Source organism: Tachysurus fulvidraco, chromosome 26 (assembly GCF_022655615.1).
Source record: "Tachysurus fulvidraco isolate hzauxx_2018 chromosome 26, HZAU_PFXX_2.0, whole genome shotgun sequence".
Lineage (NCBI taxonomy): Eukaryota > Metazoa > Chordata > Actinopteri > Siluriformes > Bagridae > Tachysurus > Tachysurus fulvidraco.
Window position 1 is genome coordinate 11,659,079 of NC_062543.1, and position 14,985 is coordinate 11,674,063.

The following is a 14,985-nucleotide window of genomic DNA, read 5'->3' on the forward strand; positions in this document are numbered from 1 at the left end:
TCAACATCTTAACTACAGAGCTACTATTTTCCAGTGGCACACGCTGGGGTGTACTGTAGGTTCCCACAATTAACACTGCCTGCTCACAACAGACATCTGGGATGAAAATGTGTTTAGACATAAAAGTATAAAACAAAGGCAAATCTCTTGTAATTCAACGATGCTGGTCTAGTGAGACAAATCATTACGTAAGAATAAGGTACAGCTCATTAACCGTTCAGAATATCAGGAATGATAAATAGAGAAAACTGCTTGACCCAGAATGCACACAATATCAGACTGACAACAGCAAGTGGTGGCTCAAATGGTTATGGCTCTGAGTTGTTGATTGGAATGTCATGGTTCAAGCCCCAGCACTGCAAAGTCACCACTGTTGTGCATTTGAGCAAGGCCCTTAACCCTCCCTGCTCCAGTGGCACTGTGTCATAGCTGCCCTTGTGCCCCGACTCACACCTACTCAGTTGGGATGTGTGAAGAAAGGAATTCCACTGTGATGTAATATATATGAGGTGATAATAAATGCCCCAATTTCATTTTATTTCATTTCATTCATTCACTGGCTTGGAGCAAGTCTTTGGCCTTGAGTGGCATAACAAAGCCCAGGCTTGAACCACAAGGAATATCTGTAGAAATGGCTAATGAATAGTCTCATATACATTCTCTCATACACTAGCTGACAGAGCTTGACAGGATCTGCCAAGAAGAATGGGAAAAACTGTCCAAATCCAGGTAGGCAACGCTTGTAGAGACCTAACACGGAAAACCTCTGCCCCAGAATGCACAAACCTCGAACTGACAACAATTTCAATACAGCTAGGATAATGGCTTGGGGAGTGACTTGGTCCCTGAGTGTCCTTGAATGGCACAGTCAAAACCCACATGGAAAATCTACTGGAAACGTGGAATGTCAATCTGATCAAGCTTGAGAGGATCTGCCAGGAGAGGGGTGCAGGGGGGTTGAGGGTGGGGGGTGGTCTGAGTGTACAAGCTGAAGGATTGAAGTTTATTGGTTTATAGGTGGGTTATTTTGGAGTAACACATTTGGCTCAAATGGTGGACAGTATCTTGGCCTACTCATGCGTCTACCAATTAGCAGCCCATTACACATTAGAGAGAAAAAGCAGAAACCGTATTAAATAATTAATTAATCCCCTCATCCATTTATATAACAACAGGTCTAGAACACTGAACTTCTGTCATTCTAAAAGATTAAATGACAGCTTCAGCTTGCATAATGACGACTGGCGTCTCAAGAAGGAACGGAAGAGAGCTGTGTGCTAATTGTCTAGCATAGATTTTAATGGACCTAATTGTTTGTCCGCTCATCTCCGTTTGCTGTCATGCTTCATAAATTACTAACAATGATCTAAAGGGTCCGAGGCCTCGTAGAAATCATAACACGTTTAGAGAGACAGTGCAGAGATTCAGACACGTTAAACATCACCACTTTAGGAATGCAAGAATTCCAGCTACATGGTGACCAGTAAAAGCTAGCAACCAATCAGGAGCCTGAGATCTGGCTCCCTCGCTGAATAGGCAAAACATTTTATTTGTTTCTTAGCCAGTTGAGAAGCTTGATAACTTAGTGCTAGCTAAATGTTAGCAAACTTTTCCCCACAAATTATTGCATTTCAAACTCAGTTATATTGAACGTGATCGACAAGGGCCCTTTAATATCACAGTTACAACCTGCGTAACCCCTCATTATGGTTTTCTGCCAAACCTTTTTTTGACTGGCTAAACAGCAAAATATACAGATTAGGTAATAAAATAACAAGAGAACACAGATAAGAAAACAAGGACTATAACTAGCTAATGTTAAGTAATTCCTTTATGTTGTAAACAATTTATTGTTTAGGATAGCTCAGATTGAGCACGGGATTCGCATTGAAAAGGCACCGCTGTTCATCAGGGAAAACTAAACAGCTAATGCTAGATAGGATGAGATGATTTGCTCTTTCATCCGGTGCTCCTTAACTGTGATTACTACACACAACAATCATACTGACAAACAATATACAGTAATCCCTCGCCACTTCGTGGTTCAAGTTTCGCGGTTCAAGTTTCGTGGCCTCAGTGCATCGCTTATTTTTCAAAAAAATTCATTGGAAAATAAAAATAAAAACGGTTTCCCAGGATGCCAGACAAAGAGAGAAACTCTCTCAGAGGCTTTGTACATACCCACGGGCACTCAGACAAGGCACATGATTGGTTCCCGGCGCGAGATCTGAGCTGATTGGCTGCGCATCATCGCATCCTCTACCACTCCCAGCTTCTTCACTTGTTGTATCTCGCCACTCTCGTTCACGCGGTCAACTGTGTCTCGCGTATCGTGTTCAAAACTTTTCCTTAAGCCCTTACAATGCCTCCTAAGCGTCGCGCCCCTGCGAAAGATTCCTCTAGTGAGCCCAAGAGGAAGAGGAAGATGATGACCATCAGTGAAAAGGTCAAACTTAGGGTGAATCCTACTTCGTGGATTTTCACCTATCGCGAGGGGTTCCGGTCCCTATTAACCGCGATAAACGAGGGATCACTGTATTGTTATTTTATTCACATAAAACCTTATGTAATAATATGTCACAAATACTTTGACTGCGTCTCAAATTGCATACCATCCTATGAATTATATATAGGTGTTATTAGTATTTAAATGCACTACTTATGGTGCATTGTGGAGATAAAATGTAACTGTATCTGTATATGTAGAAGAATGGTGCAGCACAACAATGTTCTTCTAAAAGCAGCTTTAAAAAAAAAAGAGCCTTTTCCTCCCAGACAGGGGAAACATTTGAAAAATGGCAGATTTTTACATCAGGTTGGATTCAAGAGTTCACAGGGAGGTCAGTTACCCAGAGGTCTCCGAGTGGTTCACTGATCAGCCAAGGCAAGACTTTGTATTGCACTTTGGGTAAATTGCCTTCTGCTGGTTGAAAATAGAGACATTAAATAAAAAAATGTTCTGCCACAAATCCAAATGTCTAAATGATCCAGAAGAAAAAAAAAAGAAAAAAAAAAAAGCCAAATATATAATTATACTTCATTAAATATTGTGCTCGTTGTTTTTAATTAATCGGTAGCGTATGTTGAAGTGTGTGTTTCCGTCTGTTTGATTTCCCTTCTGGAAAGAATAAACAGTAACACGGTACACCCACAGAAACGGAAGCCTGTGGGAACGGCTCTCAAACACATGTGGAACTGTCGCTTTAACAAATCCCAGATGCCACCATCTGAAAAGAGAGGCAAGAGAGGCGAATGGCTACAAAGGCCATGACAATTATGTCGGATCTGAATGTGTACACGTGAGGCAAGAAAGTATTGAATGTAATAAACAACCAAGAGGAGAAATGAAAATAAACAGTTAATAAAATATACAAGGTAAATGCACAGTGACTGGTTCAGTGGATCGAGAGAATAACCACTTGTTGCTATGCAGGTCACATGACACTGTCTATAATTACAGACTCCTTCTATGATTTATTTTACTGACATACCAAATATACAGTGACAAGCTCAGAAAAGCCCACTTGGGATGTCCCTTTAATTCTAAATGACATTATAACTAAGATTAAATCACCAAATACCGTATACCAGTCTCGTCCCTCTGCTGTCTTTGTGGGTTTTTTGGTCACAAGCTTCAGAATCTTAAAATCATTCATCTCACTGGCTGTAAGAATAATTGCACATCAGCTTTTTTTCTTGAACAATGTAGTTTCTTGGGGGCAGATTTTATTTTTGAAAGAGAGTAAAACCTTAAGTGCTGCCTAAAGGTCTACCTAAAGGTCTGTGGTTTGACATTGCGAGTCAAATTGCCTCTTTCTGTGAAAGTACGTGTACTGATTATACGTACTAGATTCTCCATCAAATGCTAGCGTTGTTAGTCCGTGCACTTTTGCATTGCACGATCGAATTTCCAAGTGCTTCTACAGAGAAACCTGTCTGAAAGGCAAGCGTTTCGCTCGACACGGAACCTTTGTAGATTTGCCCGATAAAAATTCCAGATCTTCAAAGGGTGTATGTATTTTTCACGTGTAATCACTTCTACAATGATTGTTCATTATGCCCCAGCTGAGTGAAAGAATAATCAAGGCTTGCAAAAGGAATACAACAGAAACACTACCAACAACAGCAACATCAGTAAGACATTAATTAAGTCTCCGTGGAATCTGCGTGTACTGCAGGCAAAACAAACATAACATCTAATAAATTACAGAGAGACCCGAATCAAAGCACAAAGAAATCCCACCTAAGCCAAAATGCTTTTGTGTGTATAATGATGGACACACAAATTTCCCTACATTATTATCTGTAATCACCATTATTCTTGAACTCTTGCTGACGATGCTGCATATAGTCAGAAACCCTATGTGTATAACCCTACATTTCCAGCACATTAAATGCAGGTCACATAATGAATCAAGGCGTGGATAGGAACATCCCACTTCGCTCGAGTCCAACACATGCCTGAGGCAGGCAAGTCAAGGTAAGAGTGATGGCCACCCATTTGCCCTTGACAGGTTGGTGAGGCATGGACCACTCGTCAAGCCTCTCGCATGCAACAATAACCACTGGTACAAACATTCAGTGGCTAATTTTACCTCTTGTAACTCCTGAAGCTTATTGTGAGCTTTAAGGTTTTAGGGTTAATTAAATGTCTGTCACTGGTCCTATTCTGGAAAATTCATTACCATTATGACTCAAACACAATTCAAGCAATTGATAGCTTGTTAGCTAACACTTCATTATGCAGGACCATTATCTGTGGGGTATTTTTTTTTCTTCTGGAGAGCCCCTAGGCATGCTTCAAGCCAGGAGTGTACACCACGAGCCAATTACACCCCTGGCCTTTTAGAGCCTGGCAAAATCTGTAGCCGGGTTCAATGACAAAATAGAAAAGTAAAAACAAAACAAAAAAAAAAAAACAGCCATTACAACTGCGACTCTATTGATTATTGTTGGAGGATTATAGCAGATTGTTGGAGGGTAGTGCCAGGTAAGTGTAATTTAATACTGATTCTCCTGGTGTTGTTGATGCAGTGTTCATGATAATGATTAGCATCTATTTAGGCTTGTGTTGTCTCCGGTATGTAGTACCTTTTTTTAATTGTACAGTAGGCTGCAAATATATAAGATCAGAGTCTCGTTAAAGGCTTATCTTGAATACAGGGGCGGTCTTTACACACCCAGACTTTATTCAAGACTAGTGAATTCTGGGGCTGGATTTGATCCCAATTTTTCCATGCATAAAAAAATGCAATAAAATAAAATAAATGAAAATAAACCACTCTTACTGTACATACTGCTCATCCCTCTCCAGGCCATTCCACCAGTTTTCTATAGAACCGAGATCTTCTCAATGATCATCCCAAGAGAAGACATCCATCCTTCGCTTCAGTTTTCTGACCCTGACCAACAGGTCTATTAAAATTTAGATAAATCATATCTTTAGCACGTTGGGGGTTCGATTCCCGCCTCCGCCTTGTGTGTGTGTGGATTTTGCATGTTCTCCCCATGCCCCCCGTTCTCCTCCGGGTACTCCGGTTTCCTCCCCTGGTCCAAAGACATGCATGGTAGGTTGATTGGCATCTCTGGAAAATTGTCCGTAGTGTATGTGTGTGTGTGTGTGTGTGTGAGTGAATGAGAGTGTGTGTGCCCTGTGATGGTTTGGCACTCCATCCAGGGTGTATCCTGCCTCGATGCTCGATGACGCCTGAGATAGGCACAGGCTCCCCGTGACCCGAGAAGTTCGGATGAGCGGTAGAAAATGAATGAATGAATGAATGAATGATGCTACCACCATCATGCTTCACAGAATATATAGTGTCCTATCTACTATTTGTTTAGCGAAACAAGCCTGTTCAAGGTAACATAACCTGATGCCTGCTGAAAGGTTGCTTCCAAGAGGTAACGTTTGTGATCATGAAAATGCAATCCTCCTTGCAATCAACAGAACGGCATGTTATTCTGAGCAAAACCATTTCGAGGAAGAAGGCTACAATGTTGTCACATAGCCTTTAGCTTGGATATTTTTCTCTCTCAAGGATTTCCAAAGGAGTTACACACAGTTTAATTCAAAGATTTTTTTTTTCCCATTTTACAGCTAGACTTAACAGCCAGACTCACAAAAGTAACCATTACCATTTAAATGAAAGAGTGCAGCATTGCATGGAAGTAATTTGTACTAACTCAAATGGTCTATTAATTTTTAAAATATTATACCCATAAATCTTTAATATAGTGAGATGGTGATACAGAAAATTACGATTCCAAGATAACCTGTACCTGTAAAACATCTAGCACTCTATGACTAAATGCTCGTAACTTGACGAGCTTTCAAATCCATTTTCTTTGCTTCATTAGTGCCTAATTTTTTGTCCATCTTTCATTAGAAGCTCACTGGGGCTGTCTGACAGAATTGCTGGTAATGCTTTAAATGTCTCTGGAGTAAGAACATAAGGGCTAAAACCATATAGTACACTGCTAATGAGATTACTATTGGTTCATCTGGGCTTCAATCACAGGAATAATAATAATAATAATGATGATGATGATGATAATAATAATAATAATAATAATAATAGTAAATAGAACGTACATTTCCTGAAGAAAAATGTGAATGGTGCTTGCACGTGGCAAGTTCCCCTCATCGTGCTGAGTGTTTTGATATGTCACATGTTCATGTTGTGCTAAATTTTGATTTTCACATGACATCACGTGACATCATCAGAATACACGTGAGCAAGTTCCCCTCGTTGTTGTGAATGTTTTGATATGTCACATGTCCATGTTGTAAAAAGTTTTTTGATTTTGCATATTTTGGGCGCGGGGCTGCGGGACAACCGGAAGTCCAGTCGGTACACCGATTTAAAACTTTGTTCAGAGTATCACCCTAAAGGAGCTGGCCGAGTTTGGTGTAGATAGTTTGAAAGCTTGCCGAGTTATAAACCTCCAAAGTTTATATTGGGATTCTATGGGGAAAAACGGCCACTTTGAGAACCGGTACCGGAAGTACCGGTACTCGGATCAGTTAGAAAAGTCATAGCACAGCTCCCCTCAATGAGCCGGTCAATTTGACACCTCATTCATGGGTCTAGGACAAAAGCTGCGGGACAAGTTACACGGCAACGTTTTGTCCAGAAGAGTATGCACAATAGTAAGAATGTTGCTTTGAAGCACCATTAATAATAGTAATAGGTCATGTTATGTAAAGTGCATTGTGGCTCATCACTGATCAACAGTCAGCTGACAACATTTTATGGGGGGAAAAAAAAAAACAGCAACTCGACCCAGAAAGGAAACAAACAAAAAAAAAAAAACAGCAATGGACAATGTGTCCGATTTGAATTGCAGTCTGAAAATGAACCTGCAGAGAAGGTAATGCTGGCTCTAGAAGCACTTCAGTTGATGGCACTGGAAAGCGTGGGCCCATTACTACAGCCTGCTGTGCAATACAGGGCCCATAATAACCCAGCTTGGTAGGGGAGGATTTTATGTGCACCTGCACAACAAACGCTCATTTTTTACTTAGTCCATCCTGCAAAATATAAATTTGCAGTGCGTGTTTCCAGGCAGTGTCCACGTGTTGACCGATGTTCTGGTGTTATCTTATTGTGTGCTATGTTTATCCGTGTACTCTAACAAATAGTGCTTTCTCAGATACTACAAGTTAAACAATAAGCTAAATGCAATTGTTCAAATGTAACTGGAATGAAATGACAGCATAAAAATACAATTAGGATGCAGATAAGTATTGAGGATAACTGAAGTGGTGAAAAAGAAAACGAGAACAATTATTTGCACCACCCTTTGACAACATAACGCTAAAATCTCATGTGATGCATGATATGAATGCTCGAGGAACCTGAGAGCGTTCTTTAATCCATAATGGTTCCAGATGTTCCAGGGTCCTCGAATCTGATACTACAGTCTCTTCTTTTCAGCTTACTCCACAGGTCTACAGTATGTCAGGAGCTTGATTTTGATCAACACTGATGCATGATCAATGCCTTGATTTAACCACGACCCGATTGTAACTTGGCAGAGGCAGCTGTCTTAGATCCCAATTCCAGCCAGTAGGATCTATTGACCTCCAATAGTATAATGTTTGTGGCTTTATGAAACACAAGTTCATGTGACACCAGATTGCAATCACTGTGCACATCCCACTTCGGGTCATTCCACCAGTTTTCCGTGCAAAAAACAGACGCTGCCACCGCTGTGCTTCACAGGACATAGGGTAGTTTGGTAAAAAGACTGATGCCTGCTAAAACTATTAGGATATCCTTCTCCTCAAGAATAGAAGTAGTATCATTTGTCGGCAAAATGCTTTTTTTTTTGTCTTAGAACCTGCTTCCAGCCAGTAGGATCTAGCAAACTCCAGGAATCTTACGTTTGTGATTCGATGAAATATAAGAATTTCTCTGGAATGCCTTTGAGATAGTTGTGAACAAGTTGTGAAACGAACAAGGGGCATTGGTGGCACGAGTGGTTGACACCTACATACACCCCCACCCCCCCTTGTGGTAGGAGATAAGCTATGCTAAGTGTCTTCATTATAAATGCTCATGGATGACCATTAAGAGAGAAAAAAAAATCACTTTACGGATACTAAAGTTTTTTTTTTTTTTTTTAAAGCTAACCGCAAACCAGAATTTTGAACCACGTTTTGGTTTTAAACCTCATCTTTGCCTATAGAGAGATATCTCATGCCCACCGCTGCAGAATAACACACTGATACGACCTCCAACAACCGCTATTAGATTTTATCCTATCAGCTCCCATAAAAATTCAGGAGTCGGCAAAGAAAGGAGGATGACGCGTCAGAAGAAAACGATGCAGAAATGATGCGATTTGGACCTCACAGCCCAAGGCTTGACAATCGACTTCTTTAACCAAGGAAGAGAAATGATGTGATCAGTCAAACCGCAGCAGCCTTAAGGACACACACTGGCGTATGATCTGTCTGTTGGACTCCTTGTAGAATCTGATTGATCATTGAGTCAGAGTCTGGGTGCACAGGGATGCAGCACAGTGTTATCTTTATATTAAAAAAAAAAAATCCTTGCCCAGTCCATGTCTTCTAAGCCCCTTCTTTAATCACACCAAATACCGTTCTGATAATGACATGGGAAAGACTGAATTAAGATTAAAAGCCTGTTTCTCTGCCACTGCTACAATTCCTCTCGGGAAGTCTTGTTTGCTGTAAGATAAACCTCGAAAATCCATCCTGGAGAATTCGCTAAACAAAAAGATTTGTCAAAATGATCCACAAATGAAATTGTGCTTTTTTTCCACCCCGCTAAACAAACCTCAAAATTCCTCATAGAGATCTGCTCAATGATTAGAGATGTGTGTGTGTGTGTGTGTGTGTGAATCTGAGCCTTTAATGAGGTTTTTTTTATTTTTATTATACCTGTTTATACTAAACACTGCCACGTCTCCGGTCCACATACCATCTGTCCTGGCACGCAAGCTCGATTAATGTAATCTTTAACCCATCCAAATTATTATTTGCTTTTATCATTTGCTCACCAAGGCAGGAACAATAAACTGCTCTCACATTAACATGCACAGCCAAAAATGCCCGCTGAAGCAATTATATCATACGGCCAAGCTGTTTCCAAAAATCCGGCTCCCGTTCAATTCGATTCCATTTTATTTAGCAGCTGTAGAGAAAACAGGATGTAGATTTCGAACCCTGATGAACAAACCGGTGATGACACCACCAAGAAACTTTAACAGGTACCAGACTTAATCCTTAAAGTACATCAGCTGACACACTAATTACCTTCTTTGATCGTTTCCATACTCGCTCAAAGAACATGTTCAGTAGAGGAAGAGCAGTAGGCAGGACAGTTAATGGTGGTTGCCAGGGTGACGGTTTTTACCCTGATTTGAACAAACAAAGGCAGAGTCTAAGTGCAGACGATTTGTCCGTGATGTACGGAAACATTTCTGTTCCGGAAAAGATTGGGCGAGGGAAAAAGAGAGATTATGGAGTCTGTAATACCGTCCATCAGTAATGCGTGTGACTTTGTTTCCGACTATTTATTTTGCTCAGACTATTTTGCTCATCTTCTTGCAGTCAGAAACACATTTTAGCCGGTTTCACTATCTGACATCTACCCTTATGTATAATGCCAAGGCAACCAGAAGGCTAGACTTGTCCAGTATACTGACCTCCTTTAGGTAATTCAAGCACTTGTGACGTGACATACAGCTAAGTACGGTGACCCGTACTCAGAATTCGTTTTCTGCATTTAACCCATCCAAAGTGAACACACACCCGGAGCAGTGGGCAGCAATTTATGCTGCGGTGCCCGGGGAGCATTTGGGCGGGGGGGGGGGGTTCGGTGCCTTGCTCAAGGGCACCTCAGTCGTGGACGGCCCGAGACTCGAACCCACAACCTACGGGTTACGAGTCAGACTCTCTAACCATTAGGCCACGACTGCCCCAGTATGTGCAGTTATTGCCCCAGTACACAGTAACATGTAACATGTTGTGTGTCTCTCATTTTTCACCTGGCAGAAGGTGAGAATTAACGATAAAGGCAAACGTGATGTATATCGATGATGATTGGGTTGTTTTTTTGCCGTGAGACTGAGCATCAACACAACACTTGTCACAACGCTGAAGAATTCAAGCGACAGCAACAGCTTGCAATCTGACAACTAAAAGGATATTTTTTAAGCTGATTGGTTTGGAAAATCAGACAATGAGAAATGCAAATGAGGGGTTATAAATATGAACCGTGGTTATGGCTTGAATTTAATTGTTGAGGATTTGCATACAAATTCTTGTCTACCTGAGTGTAACATTTTTAAAAATATTCCTTTTTCTTTTAGCTTAATCTTCCCTGCTGACCATTTTTTGAGCATCTTGAAAAGTTTATAATGCTTTTTGCAAGAACGCTTTTTTCAATGCTTAAAGGCATTTTGCATCTTTTTGTAAAACATGGCATCTGTCCCGTCGGCATGCATCATCAAACAATATTAGGCCGATCTAAAGCGATTACTTCCCGTTCATGCTTGTGTTTGCCATGGCAAGTGGATTTTGACTGAACCGGGTTTAACAAGACTTCATTAAGGATTGCGGCTAATTCGGATAAAATCAAAAGCATGCTGAGGAATGCTAATTATTCTTAAGCTGATGTGGCTAAAGATTTATATTATCTCCGTGATGGACTGTAAAATCCTTGACGTTACACAAACTCGGATGATTAATGTGTTTGTTAGGCTGAGTCAAGTCGGGCGAAGCCATAAAACATAAGTCTGCCGGTCAGATCGATGTAGATTAATAAGATTAAAGCTATTGAAATGAAGAACTGTTCTAACGATCTTTAAAGGATATGCGGTTATTTCTTGGATCTGTGGAGAACCTTATGAGACTGGGTTAACTTATCAGAGACAATTCTTTGTCCCACATTTGGAAGCTAAGATCTTTTCACATGATTGAATGCTCAAATCTGATTGGTCAGATTGGTTCTAATGCAGCATATACATAAGACTAGTACAACGGATGCTCCACATGAGTCTGATCATAAACGGATTTACAAATGTGGTGGTGTTTAACAAAGTCATCCTTTAATCGTTGATGTGGTGACGCTTTTTTTTTTTATATATATATAACATTAATGTTTATGGAAGGAGGCTCGGTTGTAAGTGCTCTCAGTCTTGGCTACACTTTCCATTTTCTTGGTGAATTGACAGGCTATGCTTTTAGTGCGTCTGAGTGTGTGTGTGTGTGTGTGTGTGTGTGTGTGTGTGTGTGTGTGTGTGTGAGAGAGAGAGAGAGAGGCAACGAGACAGAGAGACAGAGAGAGGGAAAACACTGTTCATCGATGTGATAACGTTAATGAGAACAGAAACTTGTCTCTTGGACGTTTCACACCATTAAATCTAAATATAAATCACTATAAGGTGCAATATGTCATTCTTTAATCAATTAAACATTGTAATCGTCGGCAAATGCTGTCGTTTAAGCAGAATTACACACTCCAGACCATCCAGCTGCACGTTGTACTGCATCAGACCACCCTGGAACGCATTTAAATGCAGTCTGTATGTTGTTTGTCATTGTTTGTTATTTTCCACTGAAGCCTTAAAGAACCCTTGAATTCTTTAAAGAATCTCTTTTTCTAAAGGTGAGGGTGTAACGGCAAGTGAAAGATGGGAAAACAAATCAAACCTTCCGGAGTTTTCTCTTTCGCGTGGCTGTTTGTGTTTTTAATTTGTTAATAACACAAGCTAGGCGGCGTCACAATTTACCCGCTAATGCAAAAGAAGCCCCTTGAATGATGGATTATTGTTCATTTCTGTCCAACACTGATAAATCTATCCAGATAAAAAAAAGTTGCCCAATTTACTCACACCTTGTTTGTTGAATTTCACGCTGCTGCCAGTCATTTCTTGTAGGTCACAAATCAGCCTCTTTCACAAAGTACTAGCTGGAGGCTGGGATCCTGCAAGTATCAAAGTGAGTTAGATTAGCAGGTCAGTGCACTCACGGAAAGAGAGATGCTTATCGAGGGCTGTTCTATGGCTGATATGTCATTAGAGAAGGGACTGGACCTTTACAGTAGCCCGCTACAGGGGAGCAGAATGAAAACTGGAGAAACCGAGTGGGTGGAGATATACGGGTCTGTCGTTAGGACTCTGTCTAAGCCTACAGTAACAGCACCTTTATACAGTGACTGACAAACCATGTAATGAAACATAACTGGGTAGTGGGGTAATGTACTGTAATTATAACCAGACAGTCTACAAGGTTTTTGGTCTTTATCGGTTTCAGTAGACGCAGATTCTATTTCCAGCTTGACGCCCAATGTGGTATTTTGCTTTTGGCAAGTCAAGGTGTGACATGTGCTGCCCTTCTGAAATACTTTTCTGCTTACCGTGGTGACAAAAGAGTGGTCATTTGCATCATCGTTTCCTGTCAGCCCGGACCATTTTAAAGGAAACGTGGGGCAAAAAAAAAAGCTAAGGTTAACATGCATGTATCCTGTGACAATATATTAAAATGGGTTGCAGGACATCCCTGCTGTCGAAGGCCACACTGTGGACATGGAGGGATTTTACTGGGAGAGTAATGCAGCTTTCCTCGCACTCAGACAAGCGACTGATACAAACCTGTCAGATTCTTGTTGGATCTACAGAAGCAATGTGTGCTTGTCAGTATTACTGAAGATGACAGACAGATAGAGACAAACATGTGGGGAAAAAAAAGATAGAGGATGAGTGTGAAGGAGGGAATATAATCTGGGGATTAAGTGCCACAAATGTGATTCCATCTACCATCTGCCATGGTGGTTCTGGCTTGGAATGGCAGCATTGCGACATACATAATATCACTTTGGGGCCTGTATTTCACTTGTCTTTACCTTTATGAATTTTCCATAAGCTTTGAAGAAGCGTTATCGGGGCTTGGCAGTACTTTTTCTTTTTTTTTTTTCCTGAATTTGCACTAAATTGGATTAAGCGAGTAATTTAACCACGTATTATCAGGCAAGTAATTTGACCATTTCTTTTAAGGTTGATGAAGTGGAGTTGAACTTCACAGTGCTCTAGAACATCCCATAAAGGTTCAATGATGATTTAATCTGGTGCTTGAGGAAGCCATGGACGGAACTTCAATTTGCTGTTTAACAAACCGTGCTAGAATGAATTTAGCAGTTAGTATGAAGGTGGTAACTTCCAGGAAGGTGAGAAAAAGAGCTCCTGTATTTATTGCCTGTTAAACGGCCATGCAAAGCAAACACCGGATCTAATAATACTTGGCGTTGGCATTGTGGGTTAAAAGCATCCACTGGCCTCCTTGGAAAACATAAATCTGTCTAATACTTTGAAAACTGACTTATCAGACTATTTTTTCCACCTACAAAAGGGGGCTCAAAGGGCTGGGGTGGGTGCAGGTTTTCATTCAAAGCAAGTAGAAGCCACACATGATTAATCAGCTGATCTTAGCTTTTTCTTTAGACTCATGGGTGGCTTGTGCGTGGCTGGAATGAAAACCACACTATGCGCTTTGGACATGCAGGGTTTTGTCCAGATGTAAGTTATACCACCAATCTATCACAAATGACTTATCGAGTAAGTGTAGAAAATTAAGACCAGACATCTAAATAATCAAGTAAAAAAAGGAGAGAGAGAAAGGGACTGCTTTCTTTATATTCTGCCCTTTTAAATTTGTGCACCTATTAAAGGTGGGGTCTCCGATGTTTGTAAGCCAATGCTGACATTTGAAATCACCAAAACAAACACACCCCTAACCCAAATAGGTCCCACCCCTGTATTGATAGCTCTGCCCACACATACATACGTAACCCAGGCGACTAATGGAAAGAAATGTGTCTTTATCATAGCTGAAGGGAAGAACAGTACGATTGCAGATAAACAAACAAGCAAAAATGCCACACAAGCATAATCATGTAAAGGACAAAGGCATATATTAGTGCTGTGTAACAAAGCAAAACAAATGTTACTCACCTATCGAGAAGGAAAAAAGCGCCTCGGCGTCTTAAGTAAAGTCGGCCATATATTCACAGATTGGAGTTTCCTGAGTCGATAATGCCTGAGCTAAACGCTATTACTACACAAAACGCGGTTGTAGCTGCCTCTCTATATTACTACGATAGAAAAGAGGTGTTATTTGTGTAGTAACAGCGTTTAGCTCAGGAGTTATTGACTCGGGAAACTCCAACCTGTGAATATGTGGCCAACTTCCTGCTCTTTCAGTTCTCTCCAGCGCTGGAAAGCTGATCCTATATTAACACGTCCTACTTCTTACCTTATCGTAAGCCTTTATTTGCTTTCTTTCTTTGTTTTTAGCCTCCATGTCAGTGTTAAAACCGCTTTCTGCTAATGTCACACATGCGCACTGAACACTCTCTCTGTCCATACTGACAAGACACGCCCCTTTATGCTCATTGGCTACACAATTGTTTTGATTTTTGTTTTGTTTGGTGGCAAAACGCTGTTTTCTTTAGCATT

The 14,985-nt window shown here is 40.7% G+C and overlaps 1 protein-coding gene across 1 annotated transcript in view; it reads right to left on the reverse strand.

Annotated features, from left to right (window-relative positions):
• Nucleotides 1-14,985, reverse strand: part of LOC125138331 (rab effector Noc2-like) — a 73,828-nt gene that overhangs the window by 3,869 nt on the left and 54,974 nt on the right. The window contains exon 10 of the transcript XR_007139653.1: nt 12,367-12,458. The gene's annotated coding sequence lies outside the window, so the exon portion shown is untranslated. The remainder of the gene's footprint in view (nt 1-12,366; nt 12,459-14,985) is intronic.